The following is a 19,107-nucleotide window of genomic DNA, read 5'->3' as shown; positions in this document are numbered from 1 at the left end:
GAAAGAATGTACAGGGTACCCCAACTTCTTCACTTCCCTATGCCCACAACCTCACTCCACAAATGACTGACAATAACTCAGTGCATAACACGCTGAACACCACGACCAGCAGCTCCAACAGGCAGAGAAAAAGAGTGATCACTGCAGGCATGGTCCTTTTATAGGAGGGCCCTGGATGGGATTGGCCACCACCACTTCCACAGGTTCAGGCCAGTCAGTCTGATGACACCTGGAGAGCCGACAGACTAGAGGAGAGAAAGACCAGGAGGGAAAAACACCCACAAACACCCTGCACTGCATCACTGCCTGGCACATAACAGTGCTTTGAGTATGCGTCCATAGAAAAGTGCTTTATAAATCTAATTCATTATTATTATTATTATTATTATTATTATTATTATTATTATTACCCACCTTGTGGACTTTCAGTTATGGCTGACCGTTAAGGTTATGAATATAGTTATGTAAATAAACTTACTTTTTGCCCCAGCATCTGTATCTGGGTCCTCCCTTCATTATCCATACAGTGCAACTGATTAAACTATTTTACTATTTTCTTTTTTTCTTTTTTTTTTTTTCTTTTTTTTTTTCATCAACTCAACAATTTCTGTAAAGCCTTGTGAGGCAAATTTGTTGTGATATTGGACTGTACAAATAAAATTGAATTGAATTAAACATTGGTGTACCAGACTCTTGTCCACACCTGAGCTCGCCTCTGATGATTTTCTTTCCCTGGAGCTGCAAGATCATTTTGAGCAACCTGTTGCAAAGTTCTACAGTGCAATTTACCCTCAGAGGTCTCAGTTGCTCAGTGGTGTGCTCATATCATCTCAGCCAATGATACAGGTAAAGTATTATTATTCAGAGTATGTGGCAGAGATGACGGTAAATTTCCTCAACCCGATGGCCACTGATCGTCTGCCTTCACCGTGCCTGCCGATCCTCTTCCTCCAGTCTGCCTGCACCTCTCCCCAGGGTTCACCAGTGCCACAGATTTCCCCCAGTCCTATTCTACATTCCCTGAGCATCTTCTCCCATCCCTGCTGCTGCCAAGGTGTTCATCCACAGCATCTGGCTCCAGTGGTTTGGAATTACAGCAGTCGACTCCAGGCTCAGAGCTGTGGCTTCCCTCTGGCCGACTTGACCCCAATTGCCAGACTCACATCAGGCCAAAAGAGGGGTCCCACCTTCACCTAAAGCGAATCATCTGTCCAATCATCTGTGTTCTGCCTTCATCTGCAGACCCCCAGCTGTTCAGCAAAGGGGTCCTCTGTCTGCCCTATGGCTGGGTTTGATCAGCTCACTGATCCATCCATTGTTGGCAGCACAGCCTAATTTCGAGCCCCCTCAGTGTTTCTACATTCGCTGCAGCTGCCCTTGGTCCGGTGTTGCCCCATCAGGCCTCAGAGGAGATTCACCTTTGACAACAAACCCAGCCATCAGCCAGAAGGGTCTGGTCTCCTTCTAAATCCCCCTCTCTGACTGTCAAAAGGGTCCTGTCTCCACCTTGGCCTGAGGCCCCCTGGTTGTCCTGGCAAGGTGGACTTCTGACTTGTTCCATCTCCACCATGTGACCGCCCAGCCAACCTCCTGACTTCTCCAGTCTTTGCTGTGCCCCTTAGGTTCTTCAGTCTTCACCGCTGGCTCTCCAGTCTGGTCATTTGAGTTATCCTATCTTTATAGTTGATTTCCCAGCCAACCTTCTGACTTGTCAAGTCATCCCTGGCCTCATGAATTCTTCAGTCTTCACCACTGGCCTGCCAGCTGACCCTCTGAGTTCTCCAGTCTTTGCCAACTGACTTCTTGAGTTCTCAAGTATTCACCGCCAGCCTCCAAAGCTGTCCCATCTCCTGACTTCTCTGGTCTTTGTTGTGGCCCCAGAGGTTCAACCACTCTTAGCCCTGGCTACCCAGCTAACCTCCTGAATCCTCCCATCTTCACCCTGGTCTCAAAGCCAGTCTTCCAGTCTCATGTCTTCACTGATAGCCTCCCAGCTGACTTCCTGAGTTCTCCTGTATTGTCCACCTCATCCAGAAGGCTTCCATCTCTGCGTGATCCCCCTGGGCAATTCACCAGAGGATCCCATCCACTTGAAACCCTCAGGCCATCTGGCCGAGAGGCCCCATCTCCATCCCTAGAAAAGTCCTGTCACCACCCTTGGCCGATATCTCATGGGCCTCACTGCTGGCCTCTGAGCTAGTCTCCTGAGTCCTCACCACTGGCCTCCTGGGTCCTCCAGTCTTCACTATTGTTCCCCCAGCCAGTCGCCTAAATTCCCCAGTCTTCACTGCTGGCTCCCGAGTTGGCTTGTCTTTGCTGCTAACCTCCCAGGTCCTGGAAACTTTGCCACCCCTAGCTTTTAGTCAGTGGGGTCCATCTGCAGTCTTGGCCGACCACCCATGGCCCTCAGTTCTGGCCTCTGGGCTGGTCTGCTGAATCCTCCAGCCTCCACTGCTGATCTATAGCCCTGTCCCCAGTTCTTGCTGCTGGTTTTGCAGGCAGCCTCCTAAGCTCTCCGGTCTTTGCCACTGTGTTCCTGGGTACATCAGTCCTCACAACTGGCCACCAAAACTGAAAAGAACTGATGGCATTTATTTTCCTATTTTGACATCAGCTATCATTAAAAACACCTCAACTGCTTATTTTGTGCATCTCCACCAATATCTTTTATTTGGTTTTGTAATTTTTCTGCTATCAGTCTATGCATGCAACTGCAAGTAATGCAACTGTGATGTACACTCTGAAATGGTCTCTCTCTCTCTCTCTCTCTCTCTCTCTCTCTCTCTCTCTATCTATCTATCTATCTATCTATCTATCTATCTATCTATCTATCTATCTATCTATCTATCTATCTATCTATCTATCTATCTATCTATCTATCTATACCACTCAACTTCCCTTTGTTCCCTGTCAGTTTGTAACATAACAGTGGTCATCCTTACTGGATGGAGGCATCATTTCATACAGTGTTTACCCTACCATTATATAAACTGTTAACCCAAGGGGAAACACTATCATATGTGTTTTTGATGTCTTTAGTGCTTAATCCCAGTAACAGGTGGCTGTAGCTTAGGAGATAGAGTTGTCCAATGACCAAAGGGTTAGAGGTTCAAATGCCGCTCCATCTCATTCTCTGCCATTGTGCAAAACACTTCACCCACCTTTACTCCAGTGTTGCTCACACTGGTGAGTGAATGTTTAGTGGTGGTCAGAGAGGACGTCGGCACACATTGGCAGCGACATTCCCACCACACTGTAAAAAAAAACAAAAAACAAAAAAAAAAACGTAAAAAAAAAAAACCCAGTAATATTTCAGCAGCAGGGGTGCCAAAAAGTACTGTAAAATAACAGAAAATAACCATCTCATAAAAATATGGTAATTTTCCATAATTTAAATACAGTTTTTTGCCCTAACGTTACATTAATTTTGCATATATTTTTTTTTACTTTTTAATGTTTAATAAAGAATATTTACATGTATTAAAACAATCAAATTACATATATATATATGTGTGTGTGTGTGTGTGTGCACACATATACATATATATACATACATATAATTTTCAATGACACCCAGTTGTACAATCCACTGATAAAAACTGTATTTGGACAGTTTATCAGTGCTTATACATGTTATACATTCACAAAAATATATTTATTCCATATTTTTGTTGTGAAACCTCCTGCAATTACACAAGATATGTCAATTAACAAATAAGTCTTGTTAAACTTACAGAACAAATACTTCTTTTACAGTTAATTGTCAGTAATTTTATCTTGTTTTATTTATTTTTTTCACAGTATTAAACTTTAAATTAACAGTTTAATCTCATTAATAGAAAATAAATATTTGTGAAATTAAACCAACTGATTAGTCAATCATTACTCAAATCATTTAAGTGCAATCACTTGCCTCAAATTTTTTGAGTAAACTCTACTTGTCCAGGCTTACAGTGTAGTTTGCTATACTATATCACAAATAAACGTTAATTTTAGACAACATTGAGTCTGTATAATGTATATTATTATGGACAGAGGCAGTAAAGCCAGGTGTAGATTACTGCACAAAGTGAATTTTTTTTTTTCCTTGGTCAGGATATGTACAGTCAGTCCAGCTGTGATTTATAAGGCTGACAATTAATACTGAACAAACCAGAACTCAAACTATGAATTATGAAAGAGCTGCAGCATCTGAAACTGACCACAATGAACATTTGACAGAGTAACAGAACCACAGTGCTTCAGTTTCAGACTCACAGTTTGTCATGTCTTTTATGTATTGTGATTGTCTCTGTGAACTCACCATATATTTTTATTAGTACATTTTTCTTCATTTTTTTTTTTATCAATTACCAGACATTTCAGGCGACCCCATTGGAATTCCAGGCGACCCCACGTGGGGTCCCGACCCCAAGGTTGAAAAACACTGGCCAAGAATATGTGCATGAGCCTAGTTTCCTCTTTACCTCATTACCTAATGACGCTTGAAAATATCATGAACTGAACCCTTTAAAAGCCCTTACATGTAATGTTATTTTTCATGTATTTGTTGATCATATGACACTTCCTGAAGTTGAAGACTGGCTGTTTCCTGTTGTGATCAAACGGTTAGCTTTTGTGTCTGAACAGTATAATTAAGATACGTCTGGATGTGACAGTGAACGTAGGAGGCCTGAGATAAATCCTCCCCTCCATCTCCCCACATCGCTGATCCAGCCCCCCCCCCCCCCCTTCCCTCCCACTCCAAGCTGTAGCTGTCACAAGGCGGGGCCGTGGGGAGCCTGCCCATGGTATTTATAGCGCACCAGTTCTCTAAGTGATAGATGTCACCTTCACGCCACCGCCTCTGGGGCAACGCAACAACCATCCTGTCCCACTAACAAGCTGCAAAGTACTGTGAATGCGCGGGGAGGGATGAGAGGAAGTGCTGGAAGGCGGAGCTGTTGTAATCCTTTCTTGTGTGCAGAGAAAGGAACGGATCTGATCCAAACAAACAACAGGTTTATTGTATGTGTGTCAGTGTTCCCCTCTTGGTTGCCTTGATCCAGCTAATTAAAACATTTCCTCAGTTTCCTGGCAAGAAGTTGTTTTTTTTAAGTGTTTGTGGCAATGACAGTTTTGTCTGTATGTGCTTCTCTGTGGAAGGTGTGGTCTGATGATGGGAGATGAAGACTGACAACCATTTGGGACTTAAGACCTGGGCCCGTATTCCTAAAGATTCTGAGAATCCTCTCACAGAGCTCCTAACTTCACCTAAAAATTCCTAGCAAGGAGTCTTAGCGTAGGAGTGATTCCAGAACACTCTCAGAGAACTCTGAGCAAGGAATGGACAGAAAGTCCTCTTAGTGAGGAGGTGTGGTTGACCCCGTTGCTAGGTATGAGTCATCATTTCAAAAGCTGTGATTGGTTGATCCTAAAAGCTAGAAAAAAACATATACTTTTGGTGATAATGGGGAAGGGATGGAAACCTCAAATCAATAAAATTAAACATAGAATCTAATCTTATGAAGACTGTGTGACTGTAAATAATATTTCACATAAAAGAAAATATCTGTTCAGTGAATAGTAAGCTATATTTTAAAATTACAGGACTTACAAGACTTGTTTGTTAATTGACAAATACCTTGTGTAATTTCAGGAGGATTCACAACAAAAATGTTGAATAAATGTATTTTTGTAAATGTATAATATGTATAGCACTGATAAACTGTCCAAATACAGTTTTTATCAGTGGATTGTACATTACAACACTACTACTACATGAGTCTCATTGAAAATTATATATATATATATATATATATATATATATATATATATATATATATATATATATATATATAGGCAATTTGATTGTTTTAATACATGTACATATTCTTTATTAAACATTAAAAAGTCAAAAATATGCAAAATCTCATGTAAGTTAGGGCAAAAAAACTGTATTTTAATTATGGAAAATTACTGTATTTTTATTAGACGTTTTTTTTCCGTTATTTTAACAGTATTTTTTGGTACCCCTGCTGTCAGAATAATAAAAAAAAATTTACGTTTTTTTTTTTTTTTTTTTTACAGTGCAATCTGTAGCATTTAATTAATTCACTGTCATCCAGTGTTTGGAGAATATCCCTCCTGCCTCTTCCGTCGGCCATTTTGTCCTCTGCTTAGGGAACTCCTAAGCCACTTCAAAGTCCTCTTCCTTGCTCTGAACAAATCTCACCTTAGGAGCTCTCTTAAGGGTAAGGATTCTTTAGGAACAGCTTTTATCTTTACTAGGATCTACTCTTCATTGTTAGGGAAATTTTAAGAAAACATCATGATTCTAAGAATTTTCTTAGAATTTGGCCACTAGGAGCAACTCTTTGCACTAAGAATCTTTAGGAATACGAGCCCTGATCTTTCAGCTGGGATCCTGTAGGTCACAGGTGTCAAACATGTGGCCTGAGGGCCAAAACCGGCCCGCCATAGGATCCAATCCGGCCCACAGGATGAATTTGCAAAGTGCAAGTTAAGGCATCAATTAAAAAATAATATCATAATAACCTATAAATCATGACAACACCATTTTTTCTCTTTGATTTAGTGCAAAAAACATTAAAATATGAAAATGTTTACATTAACAAACGATCCTGTAACAATAAAATATGAATAACCTGAACAAATATGAAAACCCTGAAATGTTTAAAGAAAATTAAGCACAATTTTAACTATTTTCTGCCTGTTACTAAGTGTTTAGTGTCTTTGTAGATTGGATCCGTAATGGACATATAGAAATGATAAGTTACTTTTCAAAAATCACCCACATTCCCCAATAAATTACCCTAAAACCACCTAAAAATTACTAAAAAAACACCTAAAATCACCCAAAAATGACTGCAAAACCACCTAAAAATCACTAAAAAAACCCCCAAAAAAACCACACCTAACATTATGCCTATAAATAATGACAACTTCAAATTTTTGTGCAAAAAATAACATTAAATTATGAAAATATTTACATTAACAAGCTATCCTGTAACAATAAAATATGAATACCTGAACAAATATGAACAACCTGAAATGTCTAAAGAAATTCAGTACAATTTTAACAGAATTTGCCTGTGACTAAATGTTTTGTGTCTTTGTAGATCTGATCTGTAATACATATGTATAAATGATAAGTCGAGGCAAAATATTGATAAGATTGTACTTATATTTCTTTACAAATGTCATTTTTTCAGGTTATTCTCATCGTTTTTGTTTGGATAGTTTGTAAACATAAATATTGGCATAACTGAATGTCATTTTTTTTTTTGCACTAAAAAAATTTGGAGTTGTCATTATTTATTGGCTATCATGCTATTATTTTACTGGTTCAGCCCACTTCAGATTAAATTGGCTGAATGTGGCCCCTGAAAGAAAATGACTTTGACACCCCTGCTGTAGGTGTAAGTTCATGGGTGTCACTTCTGAACCACCCAGCAGCACATACAAACATAATGTATGACTAATGTTAAAATTAACAGGAATACAAAGATATGTGACTTCTGAACAGCCACCACCCACAGACAGATGCACAAGCGTACTTAGACAAACACTCTGGGTTTGTTCCACCAGTGAAAAATAAAAACCCCACAGCGACTGTCACAACACGTCATCCTCTGACATTTTCAATCATCTGCTTTGACAGAGATATTTTTGGCCCAAATAGTAGAATTGTCCTTTGAAGGCATCTGTAATACAAAATATAATTCAGGTCTGTCTGACAAGTGGAATAAGCTTGTCAGGAGGCTGAGGCTTGAGGAAAGGAGCTTTCACTGTTTAGATATCCAAACTCCAAACCCAGTTAAAGTTGGTCAGATGTCAAACTTTATATCATCACTGACCTCACATGTTCTTGTTGGGAATACATTCATGAATGGTGAGAATTCTACACTGAAAAAAAAAAAAAAAAAAAAAAACATAAAAAAAAAGGGAAATATTCCGGCAGCTGGGGTGTCAAAAAAATATTGTAAAATAACGGAAAATAACCATCTCATAAAAATACAATAATTTCCATAATTAAAATACATTTTTTTGCCCTAACTTACATGAGATTTTGCTTTTTTTTTTTTTTACATTTTAATGTTTAATAAAGAATATTTTCATGTATTAAAACAATCAAATTACCTATTAATATATATATATAAATAATTTTCAATGAGGGCGACACAGTGGTGCAGTGGTTAGCACTCATGCCTCACAGCAAGAAGGTCCTGGGTTCGATTCCAACACCAGTCGAAGGGGGGTGAGACCTTTCTGTGTGGAGTTTGAATGTTCTCCCCGTGTCTGCGTGGGTTCTCTCCGGGTACTCCGGCTTCCTCCCACCATCCAAAGACATGCACTGATAGGTTAATTGGTTAATCTAAATTGCCCATAGGTGTGAATGTGAGAGTGACTGTTTGTCTCTATATGTTCAGCCCTGAGATGAACTGGCGAAATGTCCAGGGTTGTACCCCGCCTTTGCCTGTAAGTAGCTGGATAGGCTCCAAGTGACCCCCGTAACCCTAGTGAGGATAAAGCGGGTTCAGAAAATGAATGAATGAATGAATAATTTTCAATGAGACTCAGTTGTACAATCCACTGATAAAAACTGTATTTGGACAGTTTATCAGTGCTTATTCATGTTATACATTCACAAAATACATTTTGTTGTGAAACCTCACATAATTACACAAAATATTTGTCAATTAACAAACAAGTCTGGTTAAACTTACAGAACAAATACTTTCTTTTACGGTTAATTGTCAGTAATTTATCTGGTTTTATTTATTTATTTATTTTTACAGTGTTAACTTTAAATTAACAGTTTAATCTCATAAAAAGAAAAGAAATACTTGTGGAATTAGGATACATTTGCAAATGTATTTTAACTATATTTTTCTGTGAAAAAAAAATTCTTTTAAAAAATTGAAATTTTATGGTTATTCACAGTTACAGTTTTCTCATGTTATTTTACAATTGACGTGGAAATCACAGTCTATTTTTGTCATTTCATTTTATTTTCCTGTATCTTAAAAATACAGGGAAAAATCTGTAAAATAAACAGTGAAAATTCTGTTAAATTACAGATTTTTTTTTTTTACAGTGTAGTTAAGTGTCTTTTTAAAGGTACAATGTCCAGTGAAAACTATTCAGGCTTCATTTCCTTTTAGGTCTAGTTTTACCAGTGGCAGGGTGTGCATTTGATACCTGGGCCTACACTGGGGACTTACTTGACTTAATCTACCTCTTAATACCCCCACCATGACGTCACAATTATAGAAACCATCAATACTATACAAAAATTCCAAAACAACAACAACAAAGAGACATTTTGTGTATTGAGGGTGAATACCATTATAACTAAAGCAAGAAACCCAGTTAAGACAACTCCAAACCTCTACGCTCCAACCACAACTGGGCCATGTACATAATCTGGAGCAGTTCACAATCAATATTTATCAAATAACATGACAAAAACATACAAAATTTAAATCAAAAACATCTTAGCCTACTCACCAGAGATGCTCATTATTTATACTAGTGGCATTGTACCCGTGGTGCCATTGTACCATAGCATAAGTAGAAGTTGTCTGCCACCACTGTCCATTTGTAAACTACCATTTAATCATGCATTGTGCAGGTAATAATTTGAGCCAACATGTGAGGCATGAAGGGAAGAGCATGTATTTGTTTGTCCTGTCAAGCATGATTCAGTTCATCCAGCGGTAGTGAACTGCAGCCTTCACATTGTAGCATCGTCTGCTAGCAGTAGAAACGTCATGAACGGCAGTATAACCACTTCTGAAAATGGAGTATGGCGGCAGGGATGAAGAATTCAAAGTAGAGAGAGGCTAAAATCTCCCAGCATGCCTCACAACATTTGAATACGGACATAAATTGTGCCTAGTAGATAGTCAGGTAATGTTTCTATTCATTTGGTGAGTTTGGCGGAGATCGGGCCTGTGAAGGGTGAGGAAAACCCGTACAAATGCCCTCCTGCGCTGCAACATCGATGGGACACAGAACGTGTTTTATAAAGTAGGATACAAAATCCAGCCTCCTTTGTGCTGGAAAGCTTCAATGACTCTGTCATCGAGGTGGTCTGTGCGTTTCAGTTTCATCAGTTTGTCCTTTTTTATGTCCACGGAGGCCCAGGCTGTGAGGCTCCTCTGCCCAGTCATTTCCTGATATTACGTTCACATTCAGAGGCTTTTTTCCAAAGCGACTTAAGGAGGAAAAAACCAAAAATTCATTCATTCATTCATTTTCTGAACCCGCTTTATCCTCACTAGGTCATGGGGGTCGCTTGGAGCCTATCCCAGCTTCTTATGGATGAAGGCGGGGTTCACCCTGGACATGTGACCAGTTCATCTCAGGGCTGAACATACAGAGACAAACAATCACTGTCACTTTCACACCTATGGGCAATTTAGATTAAGCAGTTAACCTATCAGTGCATGTGTTTGGATGGTGGGAGGAGCCAGAGTACCAGAGAGAACCCACGCAGACATGGGGAGAACATGTAAACTCCACACAGAAAGGTCCCACCCCCATGGACTGGTGTTGGAATGGAACCCAGGACCCTCTGTCTATGAGGCACCAGTGCTATCCACTGCACCACTGTGTCGCCTTCCTTAAACAGTCACATACATATCCAACAGCACATCCCAGAGTACCTTGTGCAGGTGTCTCTTAAAGTGACAGAACCTTTTTCTGTTTTACCTACATTACAAATACATAACATTACAAATTGATTGAGCACAGGAGCAAGAAGTTGAGTGTAATGCCGCATTTACACTTCGCGGAACCAGCTCGACTCAGCTTGGCTCAGCATTCCTGGAGACCGTTTCCATTACAAGATACTACCGACTTTACAGTACCTGGACGTCATAAGCGATGCGGCGTGTTATTTCCGGTGTCGTCTGTTCAGAGAGTTGCTGATAAACTCGCTCGTTGCGTGTTGTCTTGTCTGAATTTTTACATCGGCCACCAAAGACTGAATCTCCTCGAACGACCATGGTGCAGTTTTCGACTGTTATCATGTGGATTAATGTACCGCTATATTTACTGTCCACTTCCGCATCTGTTTTTTGTAAAACGGCGGGTCATAGAGAAAACTGTCTGACCAATCAGTGGTCTGCAGTGCTTAGACATCATGGTTTAGTATCTGGTCCCCGGTCCTGGAACCTCAGCGGAGGTGATACCAAAAAAGTAGTACCAGGTACCAGATTCCAGGTCCTTTTTCATAATGGAAATGCAAAAAGGCCGAGCCGAGCCGAACCGAGTCAATACCATGCAGTGGAAACGAGGCATTAGAAACAGAGAAATGACTTTGGAAACAAAGTCCAAACTTTTTCACCTGACTGAATGTGAGGCACGTGTTCTGAAACTGAACTAAAGACACTTTGTAGAAAGTCATGGTCTTATTGATAAATAAGGTAATCAAGCTCACTGAATTGCACTGCACATTTTATTTTTTTACCAGAATGAATGTGTTCAATCAGAATGTGTTTAATCTCTCTGTATCGTGATTTGGGTGTGAATCGTATCGCATCGCATCATGAGATGCCATACACGTATCTTTAATATATCAGATCGGAGATGCTGTATCGAGATGCGTATCGTATTGGCCTTACAACTAAGATTCCCAATCCTTGTATAACCCAACAATAATTTATTTATACAGGTACAGTGCAAACACTGAAGAGCCATTTACTGTTACTGAACATTGGAACATATGAAAAAAAAAAAAAAATTGTGTGTTGCTTTTATTCTTTTCAAATAAAAATTGCACAAGAGAGATTAGGGAAAAATAGCTTAAATACATAAAACTGACAACAGAAATACATTGTGTATACATAGTGACATTTCTTCCAGATGGAGACTGTTACCACAGTTATCCTAAATGGTTGCAGTTAACTCAGTAGAATATCTGTCATAATTTTGACTGGCCTATCATGCAACGCAGCAGCAGTTTTGTTAATATTTTGGTTGAGGGACCCAAGTGGCAGAAATTACATAATGAATGTTTAACCACGATGTGTGTAATTGTGATTATTAAAGTCACAGTTTTTTTCTTCAAAAATCTGAATTACGCTACGGTTTAGTTCACAGGTGTCAAACCTGCGGCCCAGGGGCCAAATCTTGGCCCGCCAAAGGGCCCAGTCCGGCCCTTGGGATGAATTTGTGAAATGCAAAAATTACACTAAAGATATTATCAATGCTTTTAGTTCAGGTTCCACATTCAGACCAATTCAATCTCCAGTGGGCAGGACTTGTAAAATACTATCATAATAACATATAAATAATGACAAGTCCAAATGTTTCTCTTTGTAAATGTAAATATTTTCATGTATTTACACTAAACAAAGTATAATTTCGCAAAAAATGTGAATAACCTGAACAAATATGAACCTGAAATGTCTTAAGAGAAATGCAATTTTAACAATATTCTGTCTGTTATTAAATGTTTTGTGTGTTTTGTAGATCCACTGTGATCTGTAAGTTATAATGTACATGTGTAAATGATAAACTGAGGCTAAATATTGTTAAGATTCACTTATTTTTCAGTTTGTTCTTGTTATTCACATATTTGAAAAGACAGTTTGTAGATGTAAACCTTTTCATAATGTAAATTTAGTTTTTTTTGGTCTAAAACATAGAGAAAAGTTTGGAGTTGACTTTATTTATATATATTATGTTCTTATTTTACTGGTTCGGCCCACTGCCAGATCAAATTTAGCTGAATGTGGAGCTGAACTAAAATGAGTTTGACAGCCCCAGTTTAGATGAATGTTCGTGCAATGACTGTGACTACATTAGATACAGAGCACTTTTACTGAGGCAGTTCCGTTATGTGTCTCTGAATGGTAAGACGTTCAGGGCGCCACGTGTGCTCACCCTTGTGTCACTTTGACAAAGTGGTCGGCGAGTTGCTGAAATTCATCCCTGCCCGGGTGGATGTGTTGACATCACTTTTTATTCCGTTTGCCATATGACACTGCCTGGTTTCCTACTCTGAGCAAGCAGGTTGGACATGGATATGGGCTGTCAAACCTGGATCTCCTCATGAAATACTGTATACATACCAAGTGAAAGGAAGGTGAGACCTGAAAAAGCAATGCACTTCATACATCGTAGTGGAGAACAACTACATGTTATCCACCAAAAAAATAAAATAAAATTACACTATGAGCTAACTTTTGAACAGCATTTCCCAAGCATTTCTGAACTGAATGCTTCCATGCTTGAAAATCCACAAAAAAACACTTGTAAACAGGATATGATGGAATACCTTCACACACATTAACTACTGGTCTATTCACACAGGTTAGTGTTACCTGGGGTCATTTTCCCAGACCCTTTCACAGAAGGTAAAAGTCGTGGTAATCTTTACTGACATTGTGCGGTAATGATTACTGACGAAGCACATTCGGACAGGACCAGTGGCTGCACCAGGATTTTAAAAGTGGGGGGGAAACTTGAGGGCAAAGAAAGATGTTGGGGGGGCGGAACAAAAAAATTTTTGCGCACAGCGTGAAATTAACGCTTTGTGCTTTAGCAGCTGAGATATATATATATATATTATACACAAGGTGGGAAGCAAAATTTACAATGAACATTTTGTTGTTTTTTTCTCAGCAGGCACTACGTCAGTTGTTTTGAAACTAAACATATATTGATGTCATAATCATACCTAACACTATTATCCATACCTTTTCAGAAACTTTTGCCCATATGAGTAAACAGGAAAGCAAACGTCAAAGAGTGTGTGATTTGCTGAATGCACTCGTCACACCAAAGGAGATTTCAAAAATAGTTTGGAGTGTCCATAAAGACTGTTTATAATGGAAAGAAGAGAATGACTATGAGCAAAAACTATTAACGAGAAAGTCTGGAAGATACTATTAAAGAAGAATGGGAGAAGTTGTCACCCGAATATTTGAGGAACACTTGCGCAAGTTTCAGGAAGCGTGTGAAGGCAGTTATTGAGAAAGAAGGAGGACACATAGAATAAAACATTTTCTATTATGTCAATTTCTTGTGGCAAATAAATTCTCATGACTTTCAATAAACTAATTGGTCATACACTGTTTTTCAATCCCTGCCTCAAAATATTGTACATTTTGCTTCCCCACCCTGTATGTATTATATATATATATATATATATATATATATATATATATATATATATATATATATATATATATATATATGTACATATAAAAGACTTTCTGTTCTGATTATTTAATAGGTACAATCTACTTTCACATATTTCTCTAAACACATCAGAAAAACATGCAGCAAACAAATAGCAATGCCAATGTATGCAAGTTAATAAATGTTGAAAACAAAATAAAACTAATAGCCTAACCAGCTAATCAAACAAAACGTATGTATACAATGGCTTCCACTACATGCACATGTATATAATCACTGACAACATCTGTAGACTTAGGTACACTAACTTGTATTATAAGTGTATCAAAATGTGTTATGTACGCTTTCACTGACGGATTTTTCATATTTCTTCGTTGCCTGAATTTTCCCAAAGATTTGCCCACATCTGGGTGGGGGGGCAAAGGTTGTGACTAGGGGGGCATTTGTCCCCCCCATGCCCCCCCTTGGTGCCACCACTGGACGGGACTAAAATCTCTGTCAATTATTACTTTACCCCACATACCTAAATAAAACTAATCCAGTCTGAATAGTAATACATTTCAGTAATTTTTCAAGAAAAAAAGTCTAAATTCTGTTATTTCAACTTTTTAAACGTGAACATTGCCTCAGTTTTTTTGCCTTTTTTGTGACAGTAAACTAAGTAACCTTGGTTGTGGCTCAAACAAGACTTTTCAAGATGTCTTGTGAGCTTTGGGAAATACTTTTTCACCATTTTCTGGACCCAACTATGGAATAATCATTAGTTGGAGTGATCACTGTGTCAGATTATCGGATTTATAGTCTTAACAATGACACAGACAACACACTGAAAATGAATGTAAACACACAGTAGTGTCAGAAGGGGTTATATGGTACCAGAAGCCAACACTGATTCAACTCACTGCTTCCTTTTCTACCGTTTGACACTTTGTTGTGTTCAGAAAAAATAAACAAAAAAAAGGAAGAATATAGACTGTGAACCAGTTCTCGTATGAAGAGGATAGTATTACTTGTCAGTCTGTCAAAGAAAACATAAGGGTGATGGGTAACACTTCATAATAAGTACACACTATGAAGCATTAGTTAAGCATTAACAAATACTGAACTCATCATTTATAAAGCAGATTTCTGACATGAATACTCATTAATATATGGTTTATAAACACAGTTTATAATGGCTTTACTCATCATTAATAGCTCATCTACAATGTGCTTAATGATTGTATTTTCATACTTTATAAATTATGGTTTCAGCATTTAAACATTTAGCATTGCATCACTTACAAACCAGTTATGATGTGCATTTATGCTGCACATACACTATTCAGACACGTACTAATGGTTAGTGAATATGTTAGTGGGTATTTTATACTAACTCACACATTTCTTTTCCAATAGATGTCCTATAAACAGTTATTAATACAGGAATTCATTATTTCAGGTAGTTCTAAAGCACTTACTACTCATCAATTAGGTCTATGGTGTGAGCTCATCTAAAGTGTGCACTATCTATGACATATAAAACATTTACAAATGAGATTTTCTGAATCTGATTCTAAATCCATAATTTATAAAGTATGAAAATACACTCATTAAGCACACTGTAGATGAGCTTATTAATGATGAGTAAAACATTTACAACTGTGGTTATAAACCATATACTAATGAGTATTCATGTCAGAAATATGCTTTATAAATAATGAATTCAGTATTTATTAATACTTTACTATTGTGCTTATTAATGAGTTAAACATTTGTAACTGTGCTTATAAACTATGTACTAATGAGTATTCATGTCAGAAATATGCTTAATAAATAATAAATTCAGTATTTATTAATGCTTAACTAATGGGCTTATTAATGAATAGTAAAACATTTATAACCGTGTTTATAAACCATATACTAATGAGTATTCATGTCAGAAATATGCTTTATAATGAATTCAGTATTTGTTAATGCTTACCTAATGCTTCATAGTGTGTACTTACTGTAAAGTGTTACCAGGGTGATGTGCTTGATGTGCTTATAGTTATGAAAGTCTTTGTGCCAGTCTCTGTTAGTTGTTGTGATCGTTCCCAGGTGCAGCCTTGGTTGTTTTCTGCAGTGGTGCAGTATGCTAAATAAAACACTGGATTGTGCTTCCTATTAAAACCAGTGCCCTGTGTCTCCTGGACCGGACCATAACCAGTGCCACCGTATCTGACTCTAAAACTCTCCATTTTGACCATGTCTGGAGCCATTAATACTGTGTGTCTTTGTATGGAACAAATGGTAAGACTGAAGAATATAAGCGGATAATAACCAGGAAAATACACCAAATATAGATTTATTACAGAAATCATAGTGTCACGGGGTAGATTTTCTGTGACTTGAAAATACTATGAAGTAATAGATGCAGATGTCTCACTTTGACCCCATGAATTACAATATGCTGAAAGGCAGTTTGACTTTAAAGCTAGAAACTATCGAGCACTGCAGCCTAAAGGGGATTTTATGCAATGTATGGTATCCTACAGCTAAAGAATTACAAAAAATTACTGAAAAAATGGGTCACACAGTGAGCTAATTGAGCTTTGCTAAGTCTTGATAACTCCACACTGTAAGCCCGGAATTTGTATTTACTAAAATGCTTTAATTACAATGCACGTAAATGATTTAAGTTTTATGATGTTACTATAAAATGTTCAGTATATTCTACTAATTTGTAGACATAGTTGAAAGTACGAAAAAGTTTCAGCTGAATGGAATTAAATCACTAAGTTTTAGTCATGACCACACCTTTTTATCTTCGCATTGCATTGTGGGTATTGGGCATATTGTTGAAAATGTGTTATTTTTCTGTGCAGGGGTTCAGCGGGGTTGTGGTGTTTGTGTTAATTGGGATTTAATGTGTGTATGTCAGTGTTTATTGGCCTTTTTGTGTTTGTTTTTGTATTTTTGTACAGCTGCACCATGAGTCAGAACCAGAGGAAGAACTAAGGATTTACTGTTCATCTGAGATCATTATTGCACAATGGAAATCTTAATGATTTGTCAAATTCTAAACACTTCCCCTATTAGCAAATGATATTGAGCTACCTTCTATTTATGCTATAATATACTAAATAGAATAATTTCACAACTATAATTATCAGGGATAGGATTGCGAGTTTGATTATCTTAAAAAAAGTAGTTTAATCAATGACAAATTAATCTGGCTGCAATTGAGAACATTAGTCAGTGTAACCTAAAATGCTGAGTTGAATGATTGGATAGTGGGGTTGATTTTACAACAGATTTAAAGTACAAATAAGTTGTCTTTTAGTGTTTTCTACTTAATAGTTAAAGTTCAATACTTTTAGCAATAAAGTTGAACCTACTTAAACCAATTGATTAGTCGATCATTACTCAAATCTTTTAAGTGCAATCACTTGCCTCAAATTTTTTGAGTAAACTCTACTTATCCGGGCTTATAGTGCAAGGGGTCAAGGGATTATACACATTATTTTATTTTAATTTATTATGGTAGAATTCATGGCGGCACACACTGTAAACCCCAATAAGTTAATTAAAACAAACAGTTGAAACCGATCACATCGTAAGTAATGTAACTCTAACCTGTTGCCTTAAAAAATTTCAGTAATGAGTAATGAAAACTTGAGTGTATTAATAAATTTAAATGCTAGACTTAGACTCGTTACCATCAAGTCATTTTACTCAATTCCAAGTTGATTTAAATTAAAATCTTCTGCAATATAAATTGTTTTGCATAATTATTAGACTTAATATATTGTAGCATGGATGGACATTAGGCAGGAAGTCAGCTCAATGTAATTTACCAGTACAGGAAGAGCTTTTAATTTGGCAAAGCATAAAGATTTACATTAAACAAGAACAATTCTATCTGAACAGTAAATCCATAGTTCTTCCTCTGGCTCTGACTCGTGGTGCAGCTGTACAAAAATACAAAAACAAACATAAAAAGGCCAATAAACACTGACATACACACATTCAGTCCAAATGAACACTAACAGCACAACCCCACTGAACCCCTGCACAGAAAAAGAACACATTTACAACTACATGAACAATACCCACAATGCAATGCACAGATAAAAAGGTGTGGTCAGGACTGAAACTGAGTGATTTAAATCCATTCAACTGAAACTGTTTTGTACTTTGGACTATGTCTACAATTATTAGAGTATACTGAACATTTTATAGTAATGCAATAAAACTTAAATCATTTAAGTTATTGTAATTACAGTTTTTCCGAATTGCTAAAACACAAAAGCTAATTCTCTAAACCAAATGACCAGTCCTCTAAACACATTTAATAAAAGTAGCCCCCGTTTGCCAAAACCATAAACACATTTCACATGAAGACACAATTCACAAAACACAATCCTCCTTTTTTCATAAATCTAAACACATTTGTCTTGCTAAAACACAAGTTGCAAAAAACTCTGCTCAGATTTTCAAATTAAAGCTCATGGGATGCAAAACACTTGCCACAGTCAGCAAAATTTGAACACAATGAACACACCTGGCTTCATTCATTAACCTTTTCATGCATGAATTATGAGAACCTTAATCAAGATTTTTTTTTCCTGAGCGTTTTTATTCCTCTTTAGGCATGAAAAAACAAAAACAATGTGATTGAATTTTTTTTTTTATTTATTTATTTTTTAAATCAACTTGTTTTTCATGGAGTTACAAAAATGTCCACTCAGCTACACCATGAATTTTATTGTTGAAGCAAAGAAACATGTATTTACAACCCAATATCATAAAATGATATGAAAACAGTGAAATGAAACCATGTTTAATGCTGCTAATCTGATGTTTTCGCACATTTTAACATGTTCTAATACTAGTTATTACTCACTTCATGGAGATAATATGCAAAAAATAAATATTAACAATTGATTTCCACTCAAGAACCAATCAAGAACAGCAAAGTTACAATAA

This window comes from Sphaeramia orbicularis, chromosome 3, assembly GCF_902148855.1.
Source record: "Sphaeramia orbicularis chromosome 3, fSphaOr1.1, whole genome shotgun sequence".
In the NCBI taxonomy this organism is placed as follows: domain Eukaryota; kingdom Metazoa; phylum Chordata; class Actinopteri; order Kurtiformes; family Apogonidae; genus Sphaeramia; species Sphaeramia orbicularis.
This window is presented reverse-complemented; position numbering follows the sequence as displayed.